This window comes from Ochlerotatus camptorhynchus, unplaced genomic scaffold, assembly GCF_037179485.1.
Source record: "Ochlerotatus camptorhynchus isolate MF236.1 unplaced genomic scaffold, CSIRO-AGI_Acam_v1.1 ptg000102l, whole genome shotgun sequence".
Taxonomy (NCBI): domain Eukaryota; kingdom Metazoa; phylum Arthropoda; class Insecta; order Diptera; family Culicidae; genus Ochlerotatus; species Ochlerotatus camptorhynchus.
Window position 1 is genome coordinate 1,605,711 of NW_027040592.1, and position 17,039 is coordinate 1,622,749.

The window sequence follows — 17,039 nt, forward strand, 5'->3', positions numbered from 1 at the left end:
TTTTTTTCGACGCCTTATTTTAGATTGCAAAAAGCTCGCGTCATTTTGTGTAAAATATCAAAAGGAATCGAATAGTGCGAGCTTTTTGCAATCTGAAATAATGCGTTGGAAAAAACTGCTTTTGAAATTTTCCAAAAAGCATCAAAGTAAATTGAACCTTAAGGTATCGTTGAATGGTTGTCTTTCCGACACGTTTTCCATCCCAGCAGGAGTGCCGCAAGGCAGTCTGCTGGGCCCCTTGCTTTACAGCATTTATACTTCCGACATTCCTCCCCTTGGAGACGGTTGCGTGTTCTTCCTGTTCGCAGATGATACCGCAATAGCCGTCAAAGGAAGGATGCCTCGCGAAATAACGAACAAACTTCAACGATGCCTTAACGCCTTTGCTGATTATGCCACCACGTGGAAAATCAAAATCAATGCCTCCAAAACACAAGCGATCATGTTCCTCCATCGGCAATCGCCCAAACTGAAACCGGCTCCATCTTGTACTGTAATCATGGATGGCACAAGGGTTGAGTGGTCCGCCGAAGTAACCTATCTCGGGATGTTGATCGATGAAAAGCTCCTCTTCCGTTCGCATGTAGAGAAAACTGTAGTCAAGTGTTCTACCTTGGTTAGGTGTCTGTATCCGCTGATTTGCCGCAGATCCCGCCTCTCAAGGGTGAACAAACTGGCCGTCTACAAACAAATCATAGCACCTGCGATCCTCTACGCAGCTCCGGTGTGGGAATCATGTGCACAGACTCACAGGAACAAAATTCAGGTCGCTCAGAATAGAGTGCTGAGGATGGTTCTTGATCGTCCTTTCGACACTAGAATAACAAATTTACATGAAGAGGCAGGCATTGCCAAAATAGATTCCAAAATTAACGAAATTAAGACTAAATTTGCACAAAAATGTAATTTATCAGAACATGCTTTGATAAGCAATTTGTATATAGTAGGTTAGGTGTATATAGTAGTTGTAGGTTAGTTGTAGTTGTAAATAGTAGTTATAAGTAGACTCCTTTTTCCAATTCAAATCATACCAATCCCACCAAGGTGGTCATACTTTAAAATAGGCCTGATAGGACTAGAAACTGTAAATAATAATTAAAATCTCACTGTACTAAAGTTGAAAAGACGCATCTGTGTCACTTGAAAAATTCATACATGTAAACCACACAAACACAAGAAATAAAGATCATTTAACTGCTAACTGCATTTGCTCATTGTCGCTTCGGACGGCGTGGCACTTGGTCCTGCAGTAAGTAGGACCAAATCAGCGGCTAAAGGTGGATCACGGCGTGACCACAATGAGGAAATGTAATGATGTAAACCCCCTCCTCCTTTCACAACAACCTCTCTCCCTCCCCCTTCACAACAATCTCCCCACCCCTCAACAACCTCTCCTAACCAATTATCAATGACAATTATCCACGGCCCATACAAATGTTAAAATGTTTATATGGACAATTGTCTACGCATGGGGAGGGGTTTCAAGCATACCGAAAAGCTGTCTACGTAGTTAGTGAACAGCCCCTAAAATAACACTGTTATCAAATAAAAAGCAGCTTACGCGATCACCAACGATCGACCAAAACAATCTGTGGGCAGTGTTGCGATATACCGTTAAAAAAAAGTTGATGCATTGTCCAATACTCATATTGTTCGTTTAACTCGTGAGCAATTCTCTACAGATTGACGAATTTTTTAATTTTTAATTTGTCGGCTCCGATTTTGATGAAAATTTCCACAGTTGTTCTTTTTTAGTAAAGATGCCAATTTGTGTTATCAGTTCTTCAAATTGAATCACGACTACTTTTCTAACAGGGCCTGTGTAAAAATAGTACTAATGAGTTAAAAAAATTTATATTGCTGAAACGTTTTGTTCGATTAATTTGGTGTCTTGAGCAAAGTTGTAGATATTATTTTGGCAATAATGTTAAAAATATACACTGTAAAAAATTCGTTTGTTTCAATGAAAAAAATATACTTCTTATTAAAAAAATTAATTTCTCAAAAAGTACATTTTATTGCATTTTTGATTTCATTGAAATACAACTGAAGGTTATGCTTACCTTTTAACCAAATGGTGTTACACTTATTTCCTATGATAACTTTTTAAGATGTATGCGGTAAAAAGCAATCTTTGTGATCAACTGCTTGTTTTCACCATTCAAACTCATTTTAGTATCAGATCGATAGGTATAATTTCTACATTAGGTACAGACAGATGTTTTTGGTGTTCACTACTACAGTGTTGAGTATTTGACTTATTACCGTTAAGATCACTGATACAACTATGCAAAATTGAAGACAATGAATAAAAAAGAAAATTAATCGCTAGTTTGAGCATCATTTCACTTTTATTTAGTTCTAGCTCAATATTCATCAAATGAATTTTTTAGTTTTGTTAGTAACGTTACCTTTTCATGGTATCAGATGTAATGAATCCTAACTTTTCAATAGGGCCTGTGTAGAAAAACACTAATGAAATAAACATTTTAATACATTGCAAAAACGGCTTGCTTGATTGCTATGGTGTCTTCGGAAAAGTTTTGCAAAATTAAAATGCAATTCTTGAAAAAATATACACGATTAAAAAAATGTGTTTTTAATGAAAATGTAAAAATCGTGAAATATTCAAAAAACCATAACTTTTTGGTTTTTGAGTTTACCATCACCAAACTTTGCCAGTTAGTAGCAAACATTATGAGCTTCAATGAGGCTTAAAACGAAAATTTTATTAGAAATTAACTTTTTTAATAATAAATATATTTTTTTTCATTGATGCAAACGAATTTTTTTACAGTGTATATTTTTTACACAATTGCCAAAATAATATCTACAACTTTGCTCTAGACCCCAAATCAATCGAACAAAGCGTTTCGGCAATATATATTTTTAAACTCATTAGTACTATTTTTACACAGACCCTTTTCAAAAAGTAGTCGTAATTCAATATGAAAAACTGAGAGCACAAAATGGCGCCTTTACTAAAAAGGAACAACTGTGCAAAGTTTCAGCGTAATTGGAAATGATCGGTCAGGATCGATTTGCGAACCTTCGTGGAATGCCTCTCGTATAACTTAAATTATGCACTCATAATGCTTAAAAACAAACAAATCATGTTGAAAACATAAATGACCTATGTAACTGTGATTATAACAAAACGTCCTATATAACATGTCCAATGTACACCTGACAAGAGCAAAATGTCCTATGTAAAAATTTTCACGTTTTCATAGAAAAAAAAATGTTTGAAACGGGTAGATTATAATTTCACTTTCAATTTTCCTATCGCATTTTACTATTAAAGGTCTTAAAAATATCAAAAGTTGATTTGGTTTAAAATCTTATCAAAAAAGATATTGTCAATCTTCAACCTCGTTTTTCTCAAAAAGAGTGAAATGTTAGATAGGACCTTTTGAAAAGTTAGGCGAGATTTCATCTCTGCCAAAGGGGCAGCAAAACCACAAAATTACCTTGAATACGAGGGGTATTTATTGGATGAAAGGAACCGTGAAAGAGGACACTAAAATAGAAAGTTTTCTTCCGACAGTTTCATCTTAGTATTCATCTTTGTGTGTACTTCTGAGTGGATTCTGTTTATGTGTGGTCAAATGAAAATCATGTGGAATTTCACATGGATATTTGTCAAGAAAAATGTGTAAATTGTTTTGAATCAACCATAACCGAAACATTGAAATACTTGAAAATTTTAAGATAAAGTATAATAGTCAAAAATGCATGAAAAACATCAACTTTGTGTGGTTCTACGTCATACTGCGGTCGTGTCTAGGACACAACCCTTTAATTTTTTTCCTAATAAAATGTCCCAACCCACATTTTATCAGGCTGGTGGGTATGGAAATCTTTAAATCGATTTATCTCCGGAAATACGGCTCTAATCGAGATTTGGAGGGTATTTTGGTGTCAGAAATTTTTCTTATTATTCTTACCCGCAGTGAACGAAAATCCCACAAAATGAAGCGAAAGCAAAGACGATACGAGCAAATTTCCCAACGTCCATTTTGAACGCCTTTCAAATCGCCCACCCTTGCATTTGGGGCGAAAATTTTCCGCAGCATCCGACCGTGGTTTGCACAGCATCCCGCGTCGCCTTCATCGAGGCTCAAACAAAAGTCAGAAGCGAGAAAATCCGTGCACTTTTCACGCGAGCTCAGCTGCAATTTCGCCCTGCCGCAGCAGCTGTCGTCTCGTGCACTTTGCTTGCGTTTTCTCGATCCGACGTCGACCACGGTGGCGACACTTTAGTGCACGGCAGGCGACACGCACACCTCTTTTTCCTCTCGTTCGGTTTTTATTTTGATATAATTTCTCGTCTGAAATTTTCCCTTCTAATCTGTCTTCTCTGTCGGAATTTCGCGAGTATTTAAGCAGTAGTAGGCTGTGAATGGAAATTCGTTGAAACCTTCGCGAGTGGAAGGTTACCAACTATCTTCAGTTCAGGATGAGTACGGCCACCTAAGCAAGCCAGTGTTTGTTGCTGGGATCGAGATCTAGAGTTGTCACTCGACAGTGCGTGCAAAGGAAACTAGGAAAGAACAAACTCCAACACAGTAGTCTTCTACCCTGATGGTGTTCATCCAATGTGTGCTGTGATTAATGTGTCTAGACTGTGAAGTTTTTTAAGTTTTCGGTAGAGTTTTGTTCAGTTGTTAACGTTACTAGTAGCCTTATGTGATTAGTCTGAATTTGCTGTGTCGTTGAGCCCCGGATCGCTTGAAGAGTGGAAAATTCCCGGACAGAGAATCCAAGTTTTTCTTCAAGGATTTTCCCATTTTCGCATTGATCCTTGCCAGTGTCAGTGGTTGATTTATTGTGTCAGATATCGAGAAAATTCCTGCCGAACGTCCAGAAACGAGTACGTAAACATGGTGCATACTGGGGGAAGGGTTGGCAGTGGAATGCGGCCCTTCTCCATATTATCAGCTCTTATCAACAACAGTACCGGGGGGCGAGCGAATGCGCTCGGAAAAGCGGGTGGTTGTTGTGATGAAAAATAAAATTCTTCGCTGCTCTAGCTCTGTGTGATTACGAAAGAGGCCCAGATTTTTCCTCTCTCTCTCGTTCGCCGTCCTCCGCACATAACCAGTCCCCTTCTATCGGTGCACCGTGCAGTGTGTGCAGTAACGCAAAACAACCATGCGCTTTTGACAGGGTTCTTGATCCATTTCCTTTTCGAGCTGTATGAAATTATTTTCCGAATTTCGGGAAAATTTTGCTCAAATTATGCCACCGATCGAATGTACACAAATCGAATGTAAACAGAACCGGCCACAGCTGGCCGCGGGATCCCGTGATGACGACGATCAACATGTTGTATCAAAACATACAAAATACTTAGTTTCGTGCCAAGAATTTTCTAAAAGACGCTTTCTTCGAGCCAAATCGAAACGAAAAAAAAAATAAAATAAAAGGAAGGAAGACATGAAGCAAAGTTTCGCAGAATCATGGACTGCTGTGGTGTGTTGTCGGTCGTCGTCATCGTTGCGTACTGCTTTGGTCTAGTTGGCACTGACTGAGACTGCTGAGGTGTCACCAGGCCGGGCTTTTCCACGGAATCGGCCGCAGTCAAGTTGTTGGCTCGAAAATAGACACTTTCGCTGTCGCGATTCGGTTTTGGCCTACCTGCCGGTTTTACCCGGCAGCGCCAAGAGCAAAGAGCCAAGAGCCAACGCCAAAAGTAGTATGGTAACTACACAAACCGGTAGCAGCAGCAGCAGTAGTAGTAGCGGAGCGTAGTACTATTTTAGAACTTTGCCAAGACTGTGTTATCATGAATGAATGAATGAAAAGTCTGGCTCTGAGGTGATGATTGGTTGCAGGAAGGGGGTGAGGGGACCACGGTGAGACGAAGGTTGGGACGCTGGCCAGGAAATAAGGAATGTGATGAATGAAAGTGACTTGGCTCCGTTCTGAGGGAAATGTTCTGGATTCTTTAGCTGCTTGCTGCTCGGTGTACGACGGCGATGATGCATTCCCAGGTGAATGGGGTAGGTCGTTGAATGGAGGGAAACGGTAGTAGGTAGTTGAGTGCTAAATTTTTTGAGTGGATGGAATTTGTGTAAATTTTCAATTCCAATGTTGGCAATGAATGTTGCACGGTAACAAACATTCGCCTAACGATTTTTGCATAGCAATGGACATCTGATATTTTTCCGCTCTCATGCACCATTGACCGTGTAGATCAACCCAATTTTGAGTTCAGATTACTCATAATCGCAAAAAGTGCAGGAACTCAACTATGAGTAAAATTTCAGTCAAATTTACTCATCGCTGAGTTCCTGCAATTTTGTCGATTTATGAGAAAACTGAACTCAAATTTAGGTTGATCTCACTGGCCGTGTACGCTTTCAATATTGAAAAAAATATCATACTTGATATTGATGTTACAACAGCTCCTTTGATATTGCGAGACTACTCACAACATGTAAAATCGAAGCTGAGAGTTGACTCGACTCAAAAATGATTCCGCTGCACATCGTTTTTTTTTTAGAAAGAGAAAGTATCGTTTGCTATCGCTCTTTACTCCTCTCCGATGGCAGACACGAAGCTACTGCTGCCAGCGTTCGGATGTAAAGTTAAAATCATGAAACTCAAACTCACCACGGTTTGGTGAGTTTTGTTAGCTTGATATTCGTAGCTTGATGCTTGCTTGTTGAATTGGTGAGATTTGATTTTTTGATATTTTCCAACACTGGTCCTACGATACGTGGTGCGGAGTCGCTCGAAATGGGTGTCAAAAAAATCAATTGATCAGAACGGGAATTAACAGGGAAATTAAAAAAATATCCGGGAAAACCGGGAGAAACCCGGGAATTCAATGGGAGAACCGGGAAAAATCAATAAACCTTTTTTTTTTCGTGGTGGGTATATTTATCATTACTGTCATCTATTGTGATATATTCCCCATTTTTATAGGGGAAAATTTGGCTTCGGCAATACCTTAACCTATTATAGTCAAGGGGGAAAACAATTTCCTTGAGAGCTCAATTTTGGCATTTGGATACATTGTGTTTCAGAGCATCTATTGGTCAAATTTGAATGCTCTAGGACTTTGTTTACCCCCTGAAGATAATAGGTTAAGGTATTGCCGAAGCCGGCATTTCCCCCATAACTTTAACAGTATTTTTTTTTTTTTTTTATATCTTTATTAAGGAGACTTTTAGCCGTTGGCTGGCTCGTCTCCGCAGCTTTAACAGTATTGCGTATCACTATTTTGTGAAGCGACCGAAATAGACTGACCAAAAGCATTTTCCCAGCCAGGTATTACATTTCGAATGCATAGTACTACTTGACTGGGACCTGCATTCCAACTATCAAAGGGTTCTACCAGCTCCTTATCCAGAAAAATACGCCTTTTATTGAAGATTGCTGAACAAGAGTAAAGCAGACAGTGGTGTCTAAAATCAAGATAAGAAAATCAGCTATCTTTGAAGATCAATATCACCTGAACATCACCACAAAAATCACCCGTGATTTTCGAGCAATATCAGCTGTGATTTTCGATTCCCAAAATCAACCAGCATCAATATCAACCACGAAATCATCGAAAATCACAGGATTAGAAGACATGTTAAATTCTAGAGTCTGGGACATGCCGAAATTCAAGACAGCATTCCGGATGAAATTAAAATGGTGGATTTCAACCCAAGATGGATTTCACAAATCCAAGATGGCGGTACAAAATTTAATATGGTGGCCTCCGGACAGCGAATTTGCATCTAAACCCATGCAATATAGGTATCTACGGAATGGGCTTGATGAGCAGAAGCGGAAAATTAACATCCACCGCCATTTTTGAATACAAGATGGCGGTCCGAAATCCTATATGGCGGCCTCCGGACAGCGAATATGCCTCTAGACTTATGCAATATGGGTATCTACGGAATGGACTCGATGAGTAGAAGTGTAAAATTGACATCCGCCACCACTTTAGAATCCAAGATGGCGGACCAAAATCTAATATTGTGGCCTCCGGACAGCGAAGTTGCTTCTAAACCCATGCAATATGGGTATCTAAGGAATAGGCTCGATGAGTAGAAGTGACAAATACGGACAGGGAATTTGCATCTAAACCCATGCAATATGAGTATCTAAGGAATAGGCTCGATGAGTAGAAGTAAAAAATTGACATCCACTGCCATTTTGGAAATTCAAGATGGCGGACCAAAATCCAATATGGTGGCCTCCGGACAGCGAATATGCATCTAAACCCATGCAATATGGGTATCTACGGAATGGGCTTGATGAGCAGAAGCAGAAAATCAACATCCGCCGCCGTTTTGGAATCCATGATAGCGCACCAAAATCCAATATGGTGGCCTCCGGACAGCGAATTTGCATCTAAACCCATGAAATATGGGTATCTAAGGAATAGGCTCGATGAATAGAAGTGAAAAATTGACATCCACCGCCATTTTGGAATTCAAGATGGCCGACCAAAATCCAATATGGTAATCTAGGAACGGCGAATATGCATCTAAACCCATGCAATATGGGTAAAGTGTGAAATTGACATCCGCCGCCAATTTGGAATCCAAGATGGTGGACTAAAATCCAATATGGCGGCCTCCGGATAGCGAATTTGCATCTGCACCCATGCAATATGGGTATCTAAGGAATGGACTCGATGAGTAGAAGTGAAAAATTGACATCCACCGCCAGTTTGAAATCCAAGATGGCGAACCAAAATCCAATATGATGGCCTCAGGACAGCGAATATGCAACTAAACCCATGCAATATGGGTATCAACGGAATGGGCTTGATGAGCAGAAGCAGAAAATCAACATCCACCGCCGTTTTGTAATCCAAGATGGCAGACCAAAATCCTATATCTAAGGAATAGACTCGATGAGTAGAAGTGAAAAATTGACATCCACTGCCATTTTGGAAATTCAAGATGGCGGCCAAAATCCAATATGGTGACCTCCAGATAGCGAATTTGCATCTAAATCCATGCAATATGGGTATCTACGAAATGGGCTCGATGAGTAGAAGTGAAAAATAAGGACAGGGAATTTGCATCTAAACCCATGCAATATGGGTATCTAAGGAATAGGCTCGATGAGTAGAAGTGAAAAATTGACATCCACTGCCATTTTGGAAATTCAAGATGGCGGACCAAAATCCAATATGACGGCCTCTGGACAGCGAATATGCATCTAAACCCATGCAATGTGAGTATCTACGGAATAAACTCGATGCGTAGAAGTATGAAATTGCCATTTTGGAATTCACCATTGGTTCACCATCTTGGATTTGTGGAAGCCATCTTGGATTGAAACGCACCATTTTAATTTCATCCGGAATGCTGACTTAAATTTCGTCCCAGACCCCATATCTTCTAACCCTGTGATTTTCAATGATTTTGATCTTTTAATTTTGGGAATCGAAAATTACAGCTGATATTGGTCGACTATTACGGGTGATTTCCGTGGTGATGATGGCTTGTTATATTGGTGCCTGTGATTTTAGGTTATCTTGATCTTGAAAGATAGCTGCCGTAACCAGAAAAACCTCCGGGGGATCCAGCATCGTATAGGCTGTAAGTAATGAAGACTTCCCACCGTATTTGGCGCTGACGTCTTCACTAGCCAGCCGAGCTAATTCACCTCTTTAATAATTCTCAGGGTCGACCAAACGCACTCGTGGAAACTCACCTGTCCCTTTTGCTGCCGAAAGCGAACCAAGCGGAAATCAATTTTCGGTGCACACAAGAAAAGTATTGAAAGCAAAAATTTGCGGAAAGCAAACTAACTAACTAACTAACTATTTTCAAATATTTAACTCCAAAATTTATTGGAAATTTACTTTGAGAATAAAAAAAAAACAAGAACGGACTCACTGTACTCGTTGCTGCTCCTGCTGCTGGTCGTGATACCGTCACCACGGTACCGTCGGAGGCTGCACCGCATCGGTTCTCCACCGGTCGACGTCTGCTGTGCTGAGCTTCACCGGGTCCCAACCGGCCTGGGGGAAGTCCTGCTACTACTGCTTCCGGTTCCGACTTCGGTCGGAGGAGATCTTCACGGTGGATGGCCGTATGTTGATGGATGACCTTTGGCAAACCTGGATAGCGTTCGTGTGCACACTTTCTTCAAGAGGAATTATTTTCGGTTTAGTTCACACTTGCGATACCTTGCAATACCGGTCGGCTAACTTCACGGATGGTCTGTGTGCCGACTTCTAACGTCTGGACCGGTTTGCGACCTCTCACTCCACTACTGGCCTCAACGTTGGCGCCTTACAAGTTACGCCGAAATCACTTTCCGCGAACCGTAATAACTGTTTGTGAACCAAACCACTATTTGCTAAAGCAAATCTTATTAACTTTAAACACGTGAATTTGAAAATGAAGTTTGGACTTTGTCAGCACAATTTCACCAAATATTCACCGACTTGATCTTCTCGCTATTCCAGGTATAAGAGACCGTCCTTGTGGGCCGGACGATCATATATAGCATTCCTGGTCCCATGCTTGCAAAAGGGATCGTACGATCGATCGTACGATATCTCACCAGGTCACATATACCGGATCACGTTCAGGGTGAATTGTGCCTTTTGTGGTAGAGTAGCCGCTGTAATAGTATTGGTCTTGTGGTCTTGGCTACCTAGACCAATTTCGTAGAGATGCGAGCAGTGAAATCCCCCTACAATCCCTACGCTAGCTATGTTCGGATTTCGAAGTCTACCTAAATACGCTACTCTAGCTCCTGATTGGACAACCGGTTTGAGAGGGGTCTCATTTGACGACACATTGACTCTTTTTGCCGTGCTGCAAGCAGCCATGGAAAATCATTTACATTCATTTCATGCACTCATTTACATTAATTTTCCTCTAACTTTTTCGTCAACAGCATTCCGCAAAATGATGTATAGAGCTTTAGAAGGTTTTATTATTAGCTACAACGTTTGCCCATAACTCAAATCTGTATCTCTTATGCATCACGAATTAGAGCGTGTGGAACTTGTTACTGTTTTTCAGTGAATCTAAAATACATTCATTGAAAACCAGTAGTAGCTTCTGTTCACTCTGGTTCATCATGCATGAGAGATACGGATTTGAGTTGTTTAACAAAAGTTGTAGCTAATAACAAAACCTACAAAATCTCTATACATTATTTTGCTGTTTGAATTGAATTCTGTTGATGAAAAAAGTTAGAGGCAAATGAATGTAAATGAATGCACGAAATTAATGCAAATAATTTTCCATGCTTGACCACGATTCCAAAAATGACTATATTTATTTATTATTATTATAGTCCATCTGACTTGATAGTCTCAATGAAACACTTAAATCTAAATGTAGTCACTCATTAAAAATTAAAAATTGGCCGACAGCAAACGATGACGAAACCTGGAGGCATTGATGTCAAAGTCAAATAGGTCAGAAGCTTCGTTGAATTGATGAATCATGGCGACAAAGGAACTGTTTGCAGCATAGTTGGTTGCATGTACTACTTCATGTAGCAAGGTTCTCGGACGGAGTGTTCGGGCAGGAGCATACAGATTAATTTTGGCCAGTAACTCAGGAACATCATATTCGGCGAGCAAAACTTTAGCAACGAAGACGACCTGCGATATGTTTCGTCGCTTAGCAAGAGTATCCAAACCCAGTAAACGACAGCGGTCAGCATACGGTGGTAAATTCAGCGGGTCACTCCATGGAAGATAGCGCAGTGCGTATCTGACGAATTTGCGTTGAACAGCTTCGAATCGTCCACTCCATACTGCTTGGTAGGGATTCCAGACAACACACGCGAATTCCAGTAGTGAGCGTACCAATGAACAGTAAAGGGCTTTAAAACACAGAGGATCACGAAATTCCTTAGATATCTTGAACATGAATCCAAGCTAACGATTAGCTTTGTCGATCGTGGTTGAGAAGTGGCGAGTGTATGTGAGCTTTTCATCCAACATGACACTGAGGTCTTTAACGTGATCGACACGTTGCACTGCAGTCCCAGCAAGGTTATAATCAAACAAAACGGCAGTCCTAGTTCGACGGAAACTAATTACGCAGCACTTTGAGACGCACAGGACCATAAAATTACGTTCACACCAATCATTAAAGATTTCAAGAAGGTTTTGTAGTTCTAAACGACGCCTCGATCGACTAGATAAATCTTCAAGTCACCGGCAAAAACCAATTTACCTCCACGTAGTAGAATACACGTTACATCGTTCACAAATAAAGAGAAGAGCAGTGGTCCCAAAGTGCTACCCTGTGGAACTCCTGATCTGTTCGAGAAACAGTACGATGAGTAGTTTCCGATGCATACAGTAGCTTCACGTTGCATGAGGTACGATCTAAGCCAGCTGCAGAAGGAAACAGAACATCCATTTTTTTCAAGCTTTGCTTGCAGAACGTCGTGCACAACTCTATTAAACGCATCATTAAGATCAGTGTAGATGGCATCCACTTGAAGTTTCTTGCATAAATTTTCCATACAGAACGACGTAAAGCTGACGAGATTAGTTTCCACGGAGCGGCCATGGAACCATGTTGACATGTAGCTTGTAGGAAGCAAACAATCTCTCATTTATCAGCGACTCAAACAACTTAGATTCAACCCCAAGCGAGGTTGTTTTCCACATTGCGTTTGTCTCCTTTCTTGAAAACAGGGATCATAGTAGAGCGTTTCCATAGTGCGGGAAATTTCTGTCGACGAAGTGACAGGTTGAATAGCAAGGACAACGGAGCAGCTGAATATGATGATTTGGTTTTACTCATCACAGAGAGAACCATTTGTACATCTACGGCAAAAACATCCATGTTTACGACGTCGGTTGGCACATCACGGACGGCTCGCTCAATTTCTGCTTGCGATGGGGAGTCATTCGAGAAGACGCTTAAGAAGTGCCTGGCAAATAGGCTGCATTTGTCCTCAGTTGTCAATGCTACGTCATTGCCGAGAAACATTTTTAATGGCAGTCCAGTTTCCTTCCTCTTCGTATTCACAAACGACCAGAATCCCTTGGGGTGGCATTGCAGATTATGCTGAGTACGAATTACATACCTCTTGTAAAGAAGCTTGTTGTAGTGGCGATAATCATTGCTGGCAATTGAAAAATGTCGCTTGGTAAGGGTACATCGTCGATGAATTAGAGCACGGAGAGCTCTAGATCGCACTCGTTTCAGGTTGCGGAGAGTAGTGTTAGACCAAGGTGGTTTTCTTGGAGGTTGGCACTTCGGTACTGAAGCACAAACACAGTCGCGCAAAAGGCTATTATAGCGAGCGGCTGCTGTATCGGTATCAAGGTCATTCAACACGTTCCAGTTGATCCGGGACAAGGAACGCCTCAGCAAACGGAAATCGGTCTTCCGGAAATTGGGCCGAGTGGCAGTCATGGTTTCATCAAAATTAATTTTAGATCCGTTCGCGATAGATATATCCAAAGCAGGGTGGAAATTGTCAAGAGGAACGATGACATCAGGCGCTTCAGCGACGACACAGTCCAGAAGTGCACTTTCGCTAACAAAAACCAAGTCAAGAAAACGAGACTGGAAATTGGGAACAAGGTTTATATGGCTCAGTCCATGAAAAGCCGTGCCATCAACAAGCAAGCGGCTGGCAGGAGTAGTTGAAGATGTAATCGGATCTGGAAACGCATAACCCTGGCCTGAGGGTGACCAGCTAAGCCCAGGCTGATTAAAATCACCAAGCAGAAGAAGCACATCCTTTATATCAGCCATGGACGATGCAAATTCTGTAGCATCCAGATGAAGCTGCATTGTGGTGCAGTCATGTCGACGTTCAGGGGGAATATACACCGCTCCAATGAGGATGTTCCGCGAAGTGAGGCTGACCTTAACCCAAACCGCTTCAACTGTAGTAAATAGTTCGTTGGAGATTACGCAGGAGGCGAATGCGTTGGAAACAGCGATGAGGACACCACCACCGCGAGTACGAATGCTGTTGGATGAATTACGGTCTAATCTGTAGACAGTAAAAGAGTCACCCAACAGTTGCACTGAATTGATCCTCCCATCGAGCCAAGTTTCCGTGAATACATAAACGTCATATTCCCCGTCAAGCGCAGCCAGATAAACATCGTCCAATTTAGCCCCCTGGTGTTCTGATATAGACTCGTAAACCGCTTGAGGGTCCGGTGCGAGCCGTGTCAATAATAACTTGTCCAGGATCCGAACGAGAGAACTGTGTACTATCAGGCAGCGAAAGTTCGCCTGGCGTAGAAAGGCTCGAAGTGGTGGCCATAAGCGAAGATGAACTGAAACCAAGTGGTGGATCAACAGTTGAATTCACATGGACGAGTTCATACTTGCCGTAAACGAGTGGTTGGAAGACCCCTTCACCAGGCCCGCACACAGGGCCGGGACGGCTGCAGGTCGCTGGTGGCAATGGCTCGACTGTGGCGGGGGGCTTGGGGGCTTCCATGTTGCCAACGGCAGTGCGTCCCAGTAAACAAACAGAATTTGATTCATCATAATGGTGTAAGTCGTCAATCTTCGGCAGGACTAGATCAGAGGATCTGGATGCTTCTTCCGGTGAATTTTCTGTGGAGCGTCTCGGCTTCTGGTATGGTGGGGCTGGTATACTGTTAATGTTATCTGCAGACCACAATTGTCGAGGAGCAGACATATACAATGGCACTCTGGAAACCAAGAATTTTTCAGACAGAGCAGTTGTTGCTTGCTGATTATACTTGCCTACAGTTGGAGTTTGGAAGACCCCAAGGGTAGTTGACAATGTTTTTTAGATTTTATACAACTGGAAGGTGTATCTTGGATTGCAAAATAGCTTTGGACTTCGATTTCCGGTATCTAGACGTCATAATGATTCCAAAAATACCCATATTGAAGTGTATTTGACAATGTTTCCCACATTGTTTATACCAGGAAGCCGCCATCTTGGATTTCAAAATGGCGTCGGACATGGATGTCTGGTCTTTAGACGTCGCTCCGATTCCAGAAATACCAATATAAGGGTATTTCATAATGTCCCCCAGATTTGATCTTGGATTGCAAGATGGCGTCAGACATCGATTTCCGGTCTCTAGACGTCACCTCGGTTCCAAAAATACCAATGTTGAAGGGTATTCAACAATATTTCTCAATTAAAATGTAACCGGAAGGCGCCATCTTGGATTTAAAAATGATGGCGAATATTGTTTCTGTAATTTACAAATCATCTTCGTTCTTAAAATATCCATACTGTAAGGACAGAAATCAATTTCCGGCATCTACACTTCGTCCCCGGTCCGAAATATAAATATTGATTCAGATTGGAATGTTTTTTATGTTGACTATTTAGGAAGTGAATTGTCCGTTGTTCAGTATTAAATTTATAATTTCGAACTATCATTGATACAGATACAATCCCCATCTCTATCATGTGATAGTTCAACTATCAGATGGACCATTTATCATGATAGCAATGGGAAATGATATTGTTTCTATCTCTCCTATCCCATCATTGATTCTATCTATCATTTTTTCTATCATGATAGTATCAGAGATGGGATAGGGGTTCTACCATGATAGACTGAGATATAATCTATCAAATAGAAACCTATCACTGTGATAGGCCTCTATCTGATAGATGGTATTATCACCATTTATCAGATCATTTTGATGCCTGTGCACCATCAACGTAGAGTGTGCCACGCGAGTACGAGAGGCATTGTCAACCAAACAGTTTGTTTACATCAGAATAAGGATTTTTCACAACGCAAATTGAAGCATTTTTCATTCAACATCTTGCCAATTTCCATTGGTAATTGTTTTAGTGTCAGATTTTCCACAGATCTGAGCTAATTTGCACCTAAACTAATAACAAGTGGATGAACATAACCACTAAGGCACTATTCGGATTTTCCATTTTTGTCAACAAAAATATTCTTGAACGCCAGCAGGATCCTTGCAAAAACGATATAGAATAAAAAATTTCAACTGTTGATCAAGTTTTGGAGCATCTCTGATGAATAAATTTATCTGGAAAAGTGAAAAAGTGTTCCGCTTCTTATGTCTCACAGCAGAAATTTCTGCTAACAACACTCTTTTTGACGTTCTCCTATTCACCACCAGAGGTTGAATCGATCGCTTAGTTTCTTTTAAAAAGGCACATCGATAGGATTATCCAAAACGGGTTAAAAACGAGCTTACATCGCCCTAAACTTTAAAGATTAATGACGTTAAACGCACGCACACTAGCAGGTGCATCGCTGTGTAAAATTGTTAATTGTTTTTCTCTGGCTAAACTAAAACATTTATTAAAATCAAAATGAGCTTGACAGCGATTTGTTATGTATGTTCCTTGGATTTTCATTAACACGCACCAATACAACTGGACGTAAAAATCTCTATTGTAGGCGGCCTCTTTTTTTTTCGGCAACCTTTCCATTTGAACTGCGTGTTAACCAGCTGTTCTATTATCGGCAACTCGAATTTACCCGAATTTTGTAGTGCGTATGTTTCATTCAAGGGGTTGGTCACTCCGCACAGTGTGCCAAAAATAAGCGTGGGCACACCTGGGCACTGTTTGGCACCCATGGTTACATTTTTTTCTGATCTTTAAAGTTACTGGCAACACTGAACTTGCGCTCGAACTTGCCTGCGCAGTGTGCATGTGTCAAAATTTGTTATTGATGTTGCCATAATATAGTTCAGTTAGTATAGTTTTCTTTATTAACGAGACTTACAGCCTTGGGCTGGTTCGTCTCGTGCGTAGCTGGAGGCTTCGGAAGGGAGCCCCCCTAATTACAAAGTTTGTAATGGAATGGGACTCCAGAAGGGAGCCCCCTAATAACAGAGTTTAGAAGGTGGGAGCCCCAGAAGGGAGCCCTCCCTAAAATCATAGTTTTAGTTTTATCAGAGTTGTTGCTGTCGTAGTTGCTGTCATGACTGTCGTCCGGTTGTTTGGTGTCGTATAAATCATCCGTTGGCGTTATCCATAAGAGAAATAGAATGTGGGTCTTGGGTATTGTCGGTCGTCCATGTTCGTTTTCAGGTGAGACGCTAAGGTTGGTCTTTGTTGGGTTGTGTAGAATCCAGTAGTCCGGC

The 17,039-nt window shown here is 41.2% G+C and overlaps 1 protein-coding gene across 3 annotated transcripts in view; it reads left to right on the plus strand.

The window, feature by feature from the left end:
* The first annotated feature begins 4,228 nt into the window (after window positions 1-4,228).
* NfI (Nuclear factor I) overlaps window positions 4,229-17,039 on the plus strand; it is a 45,854-nt gene continuing 33,043 nt past the window's right edge. For 2 of the 3 annotated variants that reach the window (XM_065219350.1, XM_065219348.1), the window contains exon 1: window positions 4,229-4,873. The gene's annotated coding sequence lies outside the window, so the exon portion shown is untranslated. The remainder of the gene's footprint in view (window positions 4,874-17,039) is intronic. The other variant, XM_065219349.1, reaches the window with a different exon arrangement.